This window comes from Oryctolagus cuniculus, chromosome 9, assembly GCF_964237555.1.
Source record: "Oryctolagus cuniculus chromosome 9, mOryCun1.1, whole genome shotgun sequence".
NCBI classification, from domain to species: Eukaryota; Metazoa; Chordata; class Mammalia; order Lagomorpha; family Leporidae; genus Oryctolagus; species Oryctolagus cuniculus.
Window position 1 is genome coordinate 118,034,264 of NC_091440.1, and position 16,085 is coordinate 118,050,348.

Here is a 16,085-nt window from a genome sequence, read left to right on the forward strand (position 1 = left end):
AGAGGCAGGAATCAACTGAAGGCACTCAGATATATGATATGGACGTCCCAAATGGCAGCTTAACCCACTGCGTTCCTGTGCCCAACCTCTGAGCTTATTTTTTGAAAACAGAAAATGCTCTATAAAATATTGATTCTTTGATATTGATTTTGCTTTCTTTATTATACAGCACCTCATCAGTTTTTGTAAATGTTTCATGTATTCTCAAAAAAGCTCCATATTTTACAGTTTTGCATTTCAGTTAATTTTATATATATTATACATATATATATACACATACACACACATTTGTTAAAACTTTACATTTTCATCTCATTTCTTATTATTCTCTTTTCTAATCAATCTGCCAGTTATTCAGGAAGATGTGCTAATTGTCTAATATAACAGTGTATCTATCAACTTCTTTTTTGTGTATTTGAAAATGTTATTGAACACGTAATGATTTAGAATTATATGTTACTGACACTTGGAGTTTTTTATCAATCGAAAGTGAGCCTGTTTCACATTGTTTTTAAACTGTTGTCTGTATTAACATTATTATGGCTTTTTGAACAAATACATGGATATTTGTGCTGAGCAGGAAGCCCTGTGCTCTAATGAAACGGATTTTTAGTGTGCCTCTGAGCAGGCGCCGCTGAGTCAGTCTTACGTCTCTTCTTTCTTGTCAGTATTATTTGGGAAGGAGGCATGCCGGGACCTGTCATCCTGCTGAAAATCACGTTTCCTGTTTGCACAGAGTTGCCCGAAGTAAACACAAGCCTGTTTTAACTGGCTTTTTCTTTACATTTTTCTCTTTTTTAACTTATTATTTATTTAACCCTCCATTGTGTGTTTTCTTTTTCTTTTTTCTTCCCTTAGAGAAAGGAAAAGCTTGTCACAATCTAACTGGTTGTGTTATTATTGTTGAATTTATGTTGTTTTGCAATTTAGAAACCAGCGACAGTATGGCTCACTTAAGAAAACACCTGAAACCGAAAAAAAAAAAAAAGGCCTTAGAAGAGAAACTTAGAGTGCTTTCTCATCTACTTGCATAATGATTTTATATCACCCATCAATAAATGCAGCTGAAAGTAGAAAGAATCCCAAATTACCCAGGATCAATACACAAAAATTAAAATAGATTTTATTTATTTACTTATTTGAGAGAGAAAGTTACAGATAGAGACAGGAAGAGACATCCCCTGGATCACTCCCCAAATGGCCACAATGGCAGGAGCTAAGCCAGTGTAAAGCCAGGAGCTTCTTCCGGGTCTGCCACATGGATGCAGGGGCCCAAGCACTTGGGCCGTCTTTCAGTGCTTTCCCAGGCCATAGCCAAGAGCTGGACTGGAAGAGAAGCATCAGGGACACAAACCAGCGCCCATATGGGATGCTGGTGCTGCAGGCAGAAGCTTATTAGCCTACCACACAGTACCAGCCCCAGTGGAAAAAAAATTCAAAGCAAAGAGCTGGTGTGCTACTTCATGGGTCACAGAGAACTTTACAGAATCATAACAGTAAATCTTAATTCCACAGTTTCATAGGCAGTACTTTATTTTTCTGCTTTTTGTGGCAAATAATAGTGCCTTTTTCATTTGATGACAGACTGAGTAAAATCAAACAGCTGGACATTTTAATCCATTCTGTCCATCTTTGTCCTGTTTTCTTTAAAGTTTCATCTATCTCCCTTTGTTCAAAGTAAGTTATTTGTAGTAGTTACGTGGTTTGTTTATGCCATATTTCCACCATCCGGTATTTTAGTTTCATCTTGTTTGTTCGGTCCACGAGTTGTTTCTGTTGTCTGGAGTCCGTGTTTGGTCAGGTTCATTCACGTGTTTCCTTTGTCTTTGTTCACTGGTCTCTGCATCTTCTGTCTTCCTTGGTGAACACTTACCACCTTCCCGAAATATATCCTTTTTTTATTTATTGATTTTTTTATTATTTTTGACAGGCAGAGTGGACAGTGAGAGAGAGAGAGAGACAGAGAGAAAGGTCTTCCTTTGCCATTGGTTCACCCTCCAATAGCCGCCGCGGCCCGCGCGCAGCGGCCGGCCCACTGTGCTGATCCGATGGCAGGAGCCAGGTGCTTCTCCTGGTCTCCCATGGAGTGCAGGGCCCAAATTCTTGGGCCATCCTCCACTGCACCTCCGGGCCACAGCAGAGAGCTGGCCTGGAAGAGGGGCAACCAGGACAGAATCCGGTGCCCCGACCGGACTAGAACCCGGTGTGCTGGCGCCGCAAGGTAGAGGATTAGCCTATTGAGCTGCGGCGCCAGCCCCTGAGATATATCCTTAACAAGATACTGCGGCAATGTGCAGTAGTGTTCGATTTCACAGGTTTTGTTTGCATCCTGTTCTCTTTATATCACTCTCGAAACATGTTTCCCTGAGAAAACCATTTTGAAGTGATAGCAACTTCCTCTCCTCATTGAAAGCCATTATTCCTTTGTCTTTGACTTTTTTATTGCTCTGGAGTTATTAGTGGTTAGTTCTAATTCTTATTTTTTAAGAACATCTGCAGTTTCTTTCTGGATGATTTTAAGACGTTTTGGTTAGGGGCATTTTGTTTTTGGAAATTGTATCCTGATTTTATGTTATAATTAAAAAATTGTTTATATGCTCCTTGGGATTCATTGGGTTCTTTAAAAACAGGTTCTGTTTTTACTTCACTGCTGGAAATTCTCAGCCCCAGTTGAGTACTGCCTCTCCTTCCATTCTCTCCAGTCTTATTCTGAAACTCCATTGCAGAATGTACCAGAACAATTTATAACATCCCTGTAGAACTAGTATCTCTTTCATATGCTCCATCTCTTAGAAGCTCTGTAGTTTGTTCTTTATAATCTTAAATTTTACCTTCCTGTTTATGAATTCCATTTTCACTTGTACCTACTGTTTAACATAGTTGAATTTGTAACAGATCTGTTGGATTTAACCTGAATCTCTTATGTGTTATTCAAACCCTTTTGCTTTTTTCCACTGGGAATTTTACTCCAGGCATCCACGAGACAGTCGTGCCAGAAACAGAAGATACATGTATTGCAGAATGTCTGTGATCCTACTGCAAGAATTTCCAAACTCTTATCACCATATGACCAAAAATGCTCAAAATCAGTTTTAGAAATTATCTTCAGAAGTTTCTGGAATAATTGGGTCCTGAAAATCTAAATGAAGATATTAAGAAAATCAGGGGGCTAGCACTTGTGTAGAGGATAAAGCTGCCATCCGCAGTGCCAGCACCCAATATGGGCACTAGTTCAAGACCCAGCTACTCCACTTCTGATCCAGCTCTCTACTATGGCCTGGGAAAGCAGTAGAAGATGGCTCAAGTCCTGGGGCCCCTGTACCCATGTGGGAGACCTGGAAGAAGCTCCTGACTCCTGGCTCCTGGCTCCTGGCTTTGGATCAGCACAGCTCCAGCTGTTGTGGCCAATTGGGGAGTGAACCAGAGGATGAAAGACCTCTCTCTCTGTCTGTCTCTGCTTTTCTTTCTCTCTTTGTGTAACTCCAACTTTCAAATAAATAAATAAATCTTAAAAAAAAGAAAATCAGAATAACTAGAAAACTCTGAAAGTTAACATCTTCTGAGTCTTCCCTCCCTAAGAGAGCAGCTATTTCTCTACCCCTTTCGCAGTTACCCTTCTGTGGCCGGCCTACCCAGGTCCCTTCTGGACACTCTCATTTCCTTACCTGAGATAGATGTTTTCCAAAAAGAAGACAGTTCCCATTTTATTAGTGTTTAGTGAATTTATATCCCAACATGTCCAGATTTACAATCCCGGAGAACGCCCTTTCACACACACACAATGCAGATGTCTCTTAATATATACTTGGAAAGATCTCAGGAATATGTATGGAAGTAAAGTCTTTGGGTGCTCAACTAAGTAGAGTAGATCATAACTTTATATCACATTGACTATTTCAATTATGAGGCACTTACTAGAAAACACAGATTCCAGTACTTTGCTGGATGGACTACACAGATTTCACTCAGTATTGACACACAGCTAAAAATGAGATTTAAGAAATAAATAGAAAATACAAAATACGATGGTCAGGATAATTGGAATATGCAAAAGATATGAACATATTAATTTGCTTTTCCAAAGACAACAAGTATTAGAATGTATTTTTGAAATTCTGTCTATATGCTACTTATCCAAGACTCGGCCAAAAGACAAGGATGCAGAAAGCTGGGTAAAGAATACTTTTCCAGTGAGACCCTCTAGAGTCTGAGAGCAAGGTCTGTCCTGTTTTGTGACCTGCTTTGACGCCAACCAGGTGGCCTGCACAGCTGCCAGCTCTCCATAGTGCTGAGAACAGGACTCCATCAGCCAACCTTCTCCACAACCAGGTCTTTATGACCCCACAGATGCAATGATGCTGGACGTCTCTATGACTCACCAGGAAGCCGTGTAGACTGCCTACTGCTTCTGTTGGAGCATCTGTGTCCTTTGGAGCCTCAAGCAAAAGCAACATCTTTTTGGCAGTTTCCTGTGCTTTGAGTCTCTGACTGGCTCTTGTGTTACCTGAATGCTGGAACAGAGTATCAGGGAATTGTGCGAGTCAGAATGACCATCATGAATTAATGGTGCTAGTTTTTATTTATTGGTCACTAAATCAGACATGCCCACCATCATTTGATCATCAGTAATTGTGTGTGTTTTATAAATTGCTTTGGATAAATTTCTCTGTAAGCAATATCCTTGTTATCTGTGCCATCCCTCCACATGAACTGTGTTTAGTACACTGTGAATAGCTCTGTCCTGTGTAATTGTCAACTTTTGGTTGAACCCATTAAATTTATTTCAAACCCCACAAAATGTCAGTGACAAGTAGTTTGAAATTGTACCTCAAAGGCCTGGTTTTGAAGCACAAGCAAATTGTAGGAATCTCCTTGGACCTACCTGTGCTACTCTGCCAGGGACCCACTCACTCCGGTCCTGTGGTTCTGCCAGGGACCCACTCACTCCGGTCCTGTGGTTCTGCCAGGGACCCACTCACTCCAGTCCTGTGCTGCTCTGCCAGGGACTCACTCACTCCGGTCCTGTGGTTCTGCCAGGGACTCACTCACTCCAGTCCTGTGCTGCTCTGCCAGGGACTCACTCACTCCGGTCCTGTGGTTCTCAGCAAGAGCTGAGCTCAGAGCAGCCATCTTGCCTGTGTGTGGACCCACAAGCATAGTCATGGGTTTCTAAAGCAGGCAAGCATTGCATGGTTCTTTCTACCATTATATCAGCCCTATTCTCTATGTTAAATGTCTGCAATTTTATTGTTATTTTGCATGAAAGATGGTGAGAGGTCTTCCATCAACTGGTTCCTTCCCCAAATGCCTGCACCAGCCAGGTCTGGGCCAGGGAGAAGTCAGGAACCTGGAACTCAATCTGGGTCTACCAGTATTTTGAGAGCTAGAGTTTGCTGAGTCCTTTTGTCACTTGCTGTTATCTTAAGGTAGCTCTGCTGTCTGAGAACTGAAAACCAAGTCTTAATTATTTTTACAGGTAAATTTGTCAAGTTTCAGATATGTCAGCTTATGTTGTTTCACAGTTAACTTTACATAGTTTCTGTCCTCTTAGCATCAATAATTTTTACAGTTGAGGGGTCTTTAGAAATCTTTTTTTAATCCTCATTTTATTATGAGAAAACTAAGGTTTCTAGAGAAAAGGTGACTTACTAAAGCTTCATAATGTTGAGTGATAGAATCAAGTCCATAGTTCAGGTCTCCTGATACCTCAACTGGTATGCATATGTACTGTTTGCTGATTTTAATGTCTCTAATAAGGAAGCTTGGTGTTTGTAATCCATGTTCAGCAATGAGTAAAAATTAGCCATTAACTTCCTCAAAATTTCTCAAAGGGGTGCGTAAATGAGTCACAAGCTGATTTCAACGAGCTTTATGGCCTATTCAAGTATGAAGTTACTTCAGAGGTTCATGGAAGGGGCCAGTGCTGTGGCGTAGCAGGTAAAGCTGCTGCCTGCAGTGCCAGCATCCCATATGGGTGCCAGTTCTAGTCTTGGCTGCTCTACTTCCAATCCAGCTCTCTGCTATGACCTGGGAAAGCAGTAGAAGATGGCCCAAGTCTTTGAGCCCCTGCACCCACATGGAGACATGGAAGAAGCTTGGGCTTCGGATCAGCCCAGCTCCGGCTGTTGTGGCCCTCTGGGGAGTAAGCCAGGGGTTGGAAGACCTCTCTCTCTCTGCCTCTGCCTCTCTGTAATGCTGCCTTTCAAATCAAATAAATAAATCTCTTTTAAAAAATAGTTCATGGAAAGGGGAATTAAAGACTCCTTACATGCCTGGGTTTCAGTTTTTGGCACCAGAATAAGCCTATTTTTATATACCATTCTCCATGTACTTCTTGAAGTAGTCACACATATTATTCAGGATCAGTAAAAGAAAAATATCCCTAATATAGGTATATCCTTCCACACAACCCAGATCTTAAAATGACTCTATCAGTCACAAATATTTTGCTGAATAAACTTGAACTCTATCTTTTCCAAACACAGTAATGTGGGAAAATGAACAAAATACTAACGACCTTCATTATTATTATTTTCATTTTGTGAAGTGCCTTTTGGAAGCCAAACGTAATATCTCTACACAGACACTCATAATGGAATGTGAAATAATTTGAAAGGAAGGGTGCTCTAATAATATTACTATTTAGCATATGCTATGAGACTTATAAATTGTTGGCTTGTTTTTTTTTTCCTTTTTTTAAAAAGATTTATTTGTTCATTTCACATTCAGAGTTACTGAAGGAGAGAGGAGGAAAGGGAGGGAGAAATCTTGCATCTACTGGTTTATTCCCCAGATGGCTACAATGGCCATGGCTGGGGTAGGCTGAAGCCAGGAGATTCATCTGGGTCTCCCACGTGGGTGGCAGGGGCCCAGACATTTGAGCTTTCTTCCCCACTACTTTTCCCAGGTCATTAGCAGGGAGCTGGATTGGAAGTGGAGCAGCTGGAATTTGAACCGGCCCCCTTTTGGGATGCTGGAGGAAGCTTAAGCCACTGCACCACAATGCCAGCCCTTAAACTGCTAGTTTTAAGCACTACAATGAAACAATAAAACTGAAAAATCATGCCTATGTGTGGGGAGCAACTGGGAGCAACTTGGACTAGACTAAGTTACTGGAATTAAGACTTATTCTATGCATCTGCTCTCCCACAATATGGCGCTGAGAAGGGAGAAACAGCTTCTACACAGCTGCCTCCAGTTCAACCAATAAACTGCAGGACCTGCTCCTGATTGGAGGAGAGCAGCGTACTCGGCGTTGTGGGTAGCAGAGTTGGGATTGGTGGAAAAGGACTATAAAGGAGGAGAGAGACAACATGCACCAGGAACATCTAAAGGGAACATCTATCTGAAGGAAAACCTGTGCAGCCCCCGAGAGAGCCAGCCAGCGGTGTGCCGCTCCCCCGCGGAAGTGGGGAAAGTGGCAGGGGGCACCGCCCTTCCACGGAGGTGGAAGGGTCGGTAGCCAACCCGGGAAGAACCAGCAGCAAATCCGGGGAGGGCCGAGCAGACAAAAAGAACAGCGCAGGGTCCTGTGTCGTTCCTCCACGAAGAGGGGGAGCGACACCTATGCACACTAGAATTCCTATTTATGCATTTTGGACCCAGAACTTCTGATTCCTTCCCATGTTTCTGACTGTGGCCTGTTCAGCAAGGAGGTTAATTGGCAGGTTTTCTCTCTCAACTCCCTTCCTGCCAGCAGGAAGAAATTTGGCTGTTCTTAATGTTTGGGCTCCATAAAGCAAAATGGCAATCACTCTTTGTTTTTATTCCTTTGTGCCATCGTCTGGTTGCTGTTTCTGCTATTTCCTATTTTTTTCTCTGATTCTTTATAGATTTTTTACTCTGTTATGCAATACTAGAGTTTCCCACCATTATTGGAATTACTTAAGTTCACTGAGATTTGCCTCTGGCAAACTAAGAAACCCATTCTTTTATTCAAAATAAGTTTCAAAATACTTAGTATTGTTTTGATGGTCATAAAAATGCACATTTGCTAATAAGTCCATAACCCAAGGAATTGAAATAGAACACCAGGATCTTCATCAGAATGATTAACATCATAGTTACCATAATATCTAACCAAATACTCAGCTTAGACCTTTGAGGGCATCAGTTCAGTTCTCACCAGCATTAACAATTTGTATTCCATCCTCATTGTTCTGGAATAGCAAGCTGAAGAATGAAAAACATTTTTTCACCCACAGCACAGCTGTTAGTAACAGGTCCAACAGGGCCAGGAATTCAGGGGCACCTGTAAACAAAGAATGATCTACAAGGGGCCCTCAAAAAAGTGTGTGGAAAAGTGGAATTGGAAGAGTTTATGTTTGTGCAAAAAAAAGTTTTCTAAATCCGTGCATTGCTTTTCCATTGTACTCATCTTCCACAACTTTTCTGCAGCCCCTGGGAGACCATTTTACATAGGTGAAAACCATCAGGACGCCTTTGTTTGGGCTACTGAGGGACTCACAGACAATAAACTCACAGTTCTGGAGGCTGGAAGTCCAAGATCAAAGTGCTCGCTGATTCAGCGTTGGGAGGGTTCATTCCTCAGATGCCAACTTCTAGCTCTGTCCTCACATGGTGAAAAGGTAAACTAGCTTCCCTGGGCTAGTTTCATAAAAACACTGAGATCAGTCCCAAGGCTTTGCCCTCATAATAGAAACACATCACAAAGTCTCCACCTATTAACACCAGCACTTTGGGGATTAGTCTGTCGGTATATACACTTGGAGGACAAATATTCAGACCATAGCACAGGATATATAAAATAAATTCGACAGAACAGTTTTGTTCTTAGTAACTTTCTCATTTTTCTCAATAAAAATGCATTCCAAAAAAAAGATTTTTTTTAAAAAAGGCTACTTTTATCCCATAGGCTCAAACAGGAACAAATATTTCATGGTTCCCCTTAGTTATGAAAGATGTGCTTTTCAAAACTAGAAACACTAGTTCATTAGAATAATGATACCAAGGAAGATTTAAAGCTGGATTTACAAATTTAAATAGGGGCCAGGCAAGTGATATAGGTAAGTGACTCACAAAGGTCTGAACAGGGCCTAACCCAGTGATTCTCAAGATGTGGTCCCCAACTGCCGTATCAGCATCACCAGGCAGTCCCTGAGGCACACAAACCCTGTGGCTCCACCACCCCAGATGCGCTGAATCAGAGGGGCTTTGGGGTGAAGGCTCAGGGATGCACCTTAACTGTTCTTCCAGGTGGTTCCCGTTAGAAGCTAAAGCTGATTTTGCCTGTGGTCCCCAAACTGAGGGTTTGGCTCTGTGGGTTCCCTCCATGGGTACCCTGGAGGTATCTGCCCATCATTTTGTATAGTTTTATGATTTTTCAAACTATTCCACGAAAAATGGAATTTTATATGACTTTTGAAGATGCCATTTCATTGTCTTCTGGCAAGAAAGGGTTGCTGATGGGAAGTCTGATGCTAATTCTCGCTTCTTGTTGTTACTGTTTATTCTCTGTCTTTGAAATAGTTTAGAAAGTTCTCCATCCCTCACTCTTCATTCAGAGTTAAGAATGGGAGACTGAGAACTTTGTGTAAATGGGTGATAGATTTTAAATATCAACTTATATTGGTTAATTGGCAGGCTGGATTACAATGGTGCATGTAGACCCTCATAACAATTTGTATAAGGAGAGCTTTAAGCTGGGAGTGGAAAGTGTAAAGGATTTTACGCCTTTGGTCTTTCATGTATTTTCCTTCGCCCTTCCAGTGTCCCTGGGGAAAGCTCCAAGTTGCCTTAAATTCTCTTTTGTATCTCGCTCACTCTCCAACTCTAGACTTGTAATCCTACTTTATTAGGAGCAGAGTTCTCAAAGTGTTAGCCAAAGCCAAAAGCAATCAGCTACACGGAATCACAGGCAGTCTAAGAGGGTAGGGGATGCAATTCCCTAGGTGATGTGCAAGCAGTTAAATTAATTTCCGTGGTCTACTTCTTCCTCCATTTGTTGGTTCTGAGATGAGAGCTCCTTCAGGGCTCCCGTGTGACTATTTGCTCTTGCTCCAAATGTTTGAACTCTTTTGTTTGTTTTCTGATTTCTCTGTCTAGGAGATCTTATCTGCCTTACTTTCTTTATCAATCTTATCTTTCTTTATCAATCAGCTGCCAATTACTTTTTCTTTCTAAAGTATTTATTTCTTTGGAAAGAAGAGTGACAGTGGAAGAGGGAGAAACAAAAAGAAAAATCAAGAGATCTTCCATCTACTGGTTCACTCCCCAAAAGGCCACAACAACCATACTGGGCCACACTGAAACCAAGAGCCTAGAACTTCATCCAGGTCTCCCATATTTGTGGCAGGGGCCCAAGGGCTTGGACCATCTCCTGCTGCGCTCCCAGACATGTTAGCAGGGAGCTGGATTAGAAGCAGGGCCATCAGGATTCAAACCAGTGCTTGGTTATGGGATGCCAGTATTTCAAGTGGTGGGTTAACTTGCTGTAATACAACACCTGCCCCTGACATTGCTTTCTGCTTGCAGGAATTCCTCACCTTTTCTAGTCTGCTGATGGGGTCCTTTCTTATACATTCTACTCACTAGGGAAATCTGGAGCCAAGTGTGGTGGACAGGGTCCTGAGAGAAATAGAATCAACAGGATACATGTGGATGCCTAGAAAGAGGTTAATTATGAGAGATTGACTCAGGCATGATTATTGAGATTGAGAAGTCCTTAATCTGCCATCTGCAAGCTGGAGGGCCTAGGAAAGCTGCAGGAATTCCAGTCCAAACCCAAGGGCCAAGGAGCAGAACTGTCGAGTGTAAATCTCAATCCAATGTGAAGGCCCCCAAACTTGGAGGCCAGCGTTGTGAGTCCTGATCCTACTCCAAAGGCTCAAGAACCAGGAATTCTTATTATCAAGGGCCGGAGAATGTGCAGGTCCCAGCTCCTCAGAAAGCAAATTCACACTTCCTCTGCCTTGGGTTGATATTGGGGCCCCCAGTGGATTGGATAATGCTCACCCACATCCCCATGCCAGTGATGAAAACTTCTTTACTGTGTCTACAGATTCAAATGCTAAACTCTTCTGCAAACACTGTGGAAGACACACCTAAAGATATGTTTTACCTCCTACCTGGGCATCCTTTAAGCCAGTCAAGCTGACACATTAAAGTTGCCATCACATAAGGTTAGTCCGACGCTGCTGCTACTGGAACAACATAGTACATTGGCTCCTGAATCCCCTTTGCACACACTGGGCTCCCATTTTATAACAAACTCAAAAGCTCTTCGAGTGGCCTGCACGTCTCTCCAGCAGGCTCCTCCATGCATCAGTGTCTCTGCTTTTACGCTCAGGCTCTCACTCTGTCAGTCATGTTGTCTGTCTTGATGTTTCTCAAACTTGGCTAATATATTCCTCCTTGCAGTTACCCTTGACTCTCTGAGTAACTTTCCCCAAATGTTGTTACAGGTAACTCAATCCATCCCAGTCTCTGTTGCATGTCACCCTTCTCAGAGTGGCCTCCTGACACCACCCCAACAAAAATAGTTCCTCTCTATGCCCTCTACCTGGGTTTGTCTTTCTCGATAGCTTTTCTTCCCAATAGGGTACTGTGCATTTCTCTGTAGTCCTTGGCATTGGTTAGAAGCAGATAGATATCTGTTGAGTGAACTCATGAAACAGTAATGTCCAATACAAAATCTGACATGGGGATATGACATGTTTTTAAGACTTATTTAATCATCAGTTTCAGACTAAACAAAAAAGTAAAAAATAAAATTATGGCAGATATACTCTATTTCTTTATCCAGATATATATTATAGCAGTAAAAATATGATAAACTCAATAATCTTAAAATCTGAAAACATGTATTGATAAATGATCATGGAATAGATTTTTGTCATTTCTGTGTAAGGATGAATGGCTTAATCATTAAACACAAGGAGGGAAAAGACCATTACCCACCCCCTTTGCAGAGTGCATTTTCTGTTCCATTTATTACTTATGGAGCATTTATCACCATAGCATCTATGCCTCATTAGCCAAAGGCAAGCGAGAAAGGTAGGTGTTGAAAAATTGTGCGCTTTCAGCTACTCAATTGAAAGCCTTCTTCCCAAGCTGGGATGATAACTGATGTTCTCGGTGACCACAGAGTGTCACTGGACCTGTGTGGGCCTCAGTGTCCCATTTATTGATTGGAAAATGGGTGACATCTAAGTTCTCCCTTTGCTCTGGCAATCTGCAATTCAATAATTCTAAATGTGTTATGAACACTTTTCTGCAGTGTTCATTTTATACTACAGCAATCATTAGTTACAAAAAGATATTTGAAAGCAATAATAAACATAAATCCAGCACAAATATAAAATATAATTAAGGAAACAGTAGTTTCCATCCAAAGCTCTCAGCCTGTCTAACATGTACAATAAACCAGTGGAAAGCTCTGTGCTGTTAACATCATGGAAACCAACAACAAGCTTGACTCTGTTAAAATCCAGACACAACCACTGTCCTAGATAAATAACTGTAGGCTAAGTATATAACTTCCGTGTGTCTCCATATCCTTATCTGTAAATAAGAATGTTTCCTGAAGTTACTTTAAGATTTACTTTGACTGAAGCCCTAAGAACATTGCCTACATCTAAATAGTATTGTTTCAAGTATGTGTCTACTATTATTATCCAATTCAAAGGTGTGAGGATTCAGTTAGAGAGCACGTGTGAAAATACATGCTCACAATATCTAAAAGAAATTCATCAAACTAACAATATTTATTGATCATCTCCTTTGTGCCAGACACTGAACTGGAGGTACAGGGGCACAGCCTGTGGGTTAAACACACTCCTTGCTCTCCTGGGCTATATTCCACTGAAGAGCTATGGCAAAAGTACTATTAAGCAATAAAATATACTGTTTCTGATAGTAAATTGTTACGAATGAAAATAATTTAGGAAGAGAGAATATTGAGTGGTTTATTTAAGATAGTCATGGAATTCCTGTCTGTAAAGATTCATTTTTCCCCAAGTTATATGATAGAGTGAGTGGAAATTTGGAGCAGACACCTTGGACACTTGCCATAGTGATTAAAATGCCTCTTTGAACACCTGTATCCCACCTCAGAGGGCCTAGTTCAAGTCCCAGCTCTGCTTCCTATACAGCTTCCTGCTAATGCACACCCTGGGAGGGAGCAGATGGTGACTCAAGAGTTGGATTCCCATCACCCATGTGGGAGACCTGGGTTGAGTTGTTGGCCCCTGGCTTTGGTGGCACATCCAAGGCTGTTTGTAGCTATTCAGGAAATGAATCAGGAAGGTGAGGGCCTTGGTGAGTTTATGATTATTATTATTGGTGAGAGACCATCAGCAGTTTATTAATTTTAAATATATTTAACTATCTTTTTCTCCTGTTTATTTGCATTCCTGAGGACCAAATGGCACAAGAAATTTCATTTGCTGCATCATGGACTGTCATGGCCTCTCCCTTCATTTCAGAAAAAATATAGAAATTATTTTTATACTCAGGATCTCCTTTATAATTTTTTCCTACTGTAGAGCTTTTTATCCCCTGTTACACAGTTTACTCAGTACACTAATTTAATCAAAGGGAGAGAAAATACTTTAAACTCCACTGAGTAGCACTGGAAGCTACCCATCCTATTGCACATACTGCAAAATACAGAAAATTATAGATGTGGACAGGTGAGATGATACATGCAGATGCTGATTTTTTTATATATGCAAGAGCAGTCATAGCCCTTTATAATAGCTCCATACTGGGAAAAAAAATAAATGTGCACCAACACAATTTGTGGCATATCTACAAAGTATATTACTAAAAATGTGTAACATATTTATGGGAAGAAATATTGTTGGGCCATATAAAGGGCTGCCCTCCTGAGTCACTCAGCCATAGTCATGAATCCAGGGACGTGCTGACAACTGGTTTTTCATGATAAGGAAAGCCCTGACTTATAACATTTACAAATTTCCATGATGCAAATGTTCCAGCCCTGCTATGTCTCAGGTTACCAGCTTGAAGTCACTGAATGCAGGCTTGGGAAAAGAGACACAGAATTGACTCTGAGGACCTGGTTTGAGCTGCCTGGGCGCATCACTGGATGACTCTCCCAGACAGGATGTTGAGCAAAAGGAGGTCAGACACAAAAGGGTACACGCTGCATGATTTCATTTCTATGACATTCCTGAACACTAACCCAAAGCTTTAAAAAAATATCAGAAAAGCAGTGATGTCTTGGGAGCTAGAGTAGGGGATTCCCTGGGAAACAGCACAAGGGAGTTGAAAATGTCTTTCTTTGGTATATGTGTGTAAAAGCTTATTTAAGGAGGAAAAAAAAAAAGGAAAGGAGACAGAGAGAGACCTCTCATTCACTGATTCACTCTCCAAAAGCCTACAACAGCCAGGGCTGGGTGAGGTCAAAGCCAGGATCCAGGAGTCATCTGGGTCTCCTGTGTGGGTAATCAGAATTCAAGTGCTTGAGCCATCACCTGCTGCCTCCCAGAGTGTGCACTCTCAGGAAGTTGGAATGGAGAGTGGGCTCTCCTAGTTACTCCAGTATGGGATGTGGGTGTCCCAGTTGGCATCTCAGCCACTGGGCCAAATGCCTGCCCTAAGGATACTGATTTTTATATCTGGCCAACATCCTTTGTAGCTCTTGGTGAGGAGACTGCTGTTGAAAGCTGTGTGTCAGTGAACAGGCATTCACATATAGGAAAACACAGCAAAGGTCAGACCTCATTTAAAATTCTTACTCAAATATTTTGCCTACTGGGTTAATGAATTATTTTTAAATGAAGTACCAAGTTTTCAGTTCATGAGATAGCTGTATAGGATGGGATTCTTTTGAATCATTTGCAAACAGTCCCATTATACCATTTTTGGAAAATACAATGCATGACTATTTGTTAGTTTAATGTGTTTTTTAAAGGTTTTGCAATATGGCTTTGTTGGTATAGAAAAAAAAAAAAAAAAGAAACTTCATGCCTTACTCTCCTAACTATGGCATATTTAGAAAAGAGTTCATAGATACTAATCTACATGGTAATATTGGATGCTATGCCTTCTCCAAAAGTGTTTATATACATTATGGCATTCAGAATTTACAGTTACATGTACAAGGGCTGGCATGGTGCAGTGGATTAAGTCATTGCTTGTGAGGTCAGAATCCCATGTCGGAATGTTGGCTCAAGTCTCAACTGCTCTGCTTCCCATCCAGTTCCCTGCTTATGCACCTGGGAAGTCAGTGGGAGATGGCTCAAGTGTTTGTGTCTCTGTCACCCATGTGAGAGACTAGGATGGAGTTCCTGGCTCCTAGCTTCAGCCTGGCCCAGTCCTGGCTGTCTCGCTCTCTCCTCTCTCCTCAAATAAATACATCTTTCTTTAAAATTTTTAAAAATGAATTATGTGTACAAAAATCAGGATAAGTGCCTGATCCAGGTGTCTATAGTAACTTTTGCTATTTCTTATCATTTTACAGCAGCAGCTCAAGTTCAATATATCTGAACTCTTTATTCTCTCAGCTACATCTGAAATCTCTATACTCTCATCTGATTTGGCATCACTTGTAAACTCTAGGCTGAAACCTACACAACATCAGTGACTGCACCTGCTCCCTAACCACCAAATCTCCTCCACTTTCCCACAAGAAGTGCATTGGTTCACATGCTCATGACTCTTGGCAGAAACTATTGGAATTATCACTCTTCCTAAAGTCTCTATCCCTGTATGTTCAGTCACTATGCAACTGGAGGATGATCCAGCCATTACAGTTGCCTAACTAGCCTGAAATGTTCAATACTAATTTTAGAGTAAGACCCAAACTCCCTCCACCTCCAACCTCATCCTTGTCAATTCTCACCAACCCAGTCACATCTTCCCACTATCTACTTCCTTCTTACCAAATTACATGTAGTTTTCAGGATCTGCTTTGTTTTCCAGAGCCTTGCTGCCATTGCAAGCCCATTCTCTTCACTTAGGGAAAACAATCCTTCCTTTTTATTTACCTAGATTAATTTTGCTTATCTTTCAAGTCATGGGTGGGGTACTAATTTCTCTATAATGATTGCCCTCATGACCTCATGGTGGTATTTGATCATCCAAGATTCTGTGACCAG

At 41.4% G+C, this 16,085-nt stretch overlaps 1 long non-coding RNA gene across 1 annotated transcript; it reads right to left on the reverse strand.

The window, feature by feature from the left end:
• Positions 1–328: 328 nt before the first annotated feature.
• Positions 329–8,627, reverse strand: LOC127492144 (uncharacterized). Its single transcript, XR_007921256.2, has 3 exons — positions 8,483–8,627; positions 4,380–4,511; positions 329–965 (listed from the first exon to the last, which is right to left on the reverse strand). It is a non-coding gene; the product is annotated as an uncharacterized lncRNA (long non-coding RNA).
• Between the last annotated feature and the right edge of the window lie 7,458 nt (positions 8,628–16,085).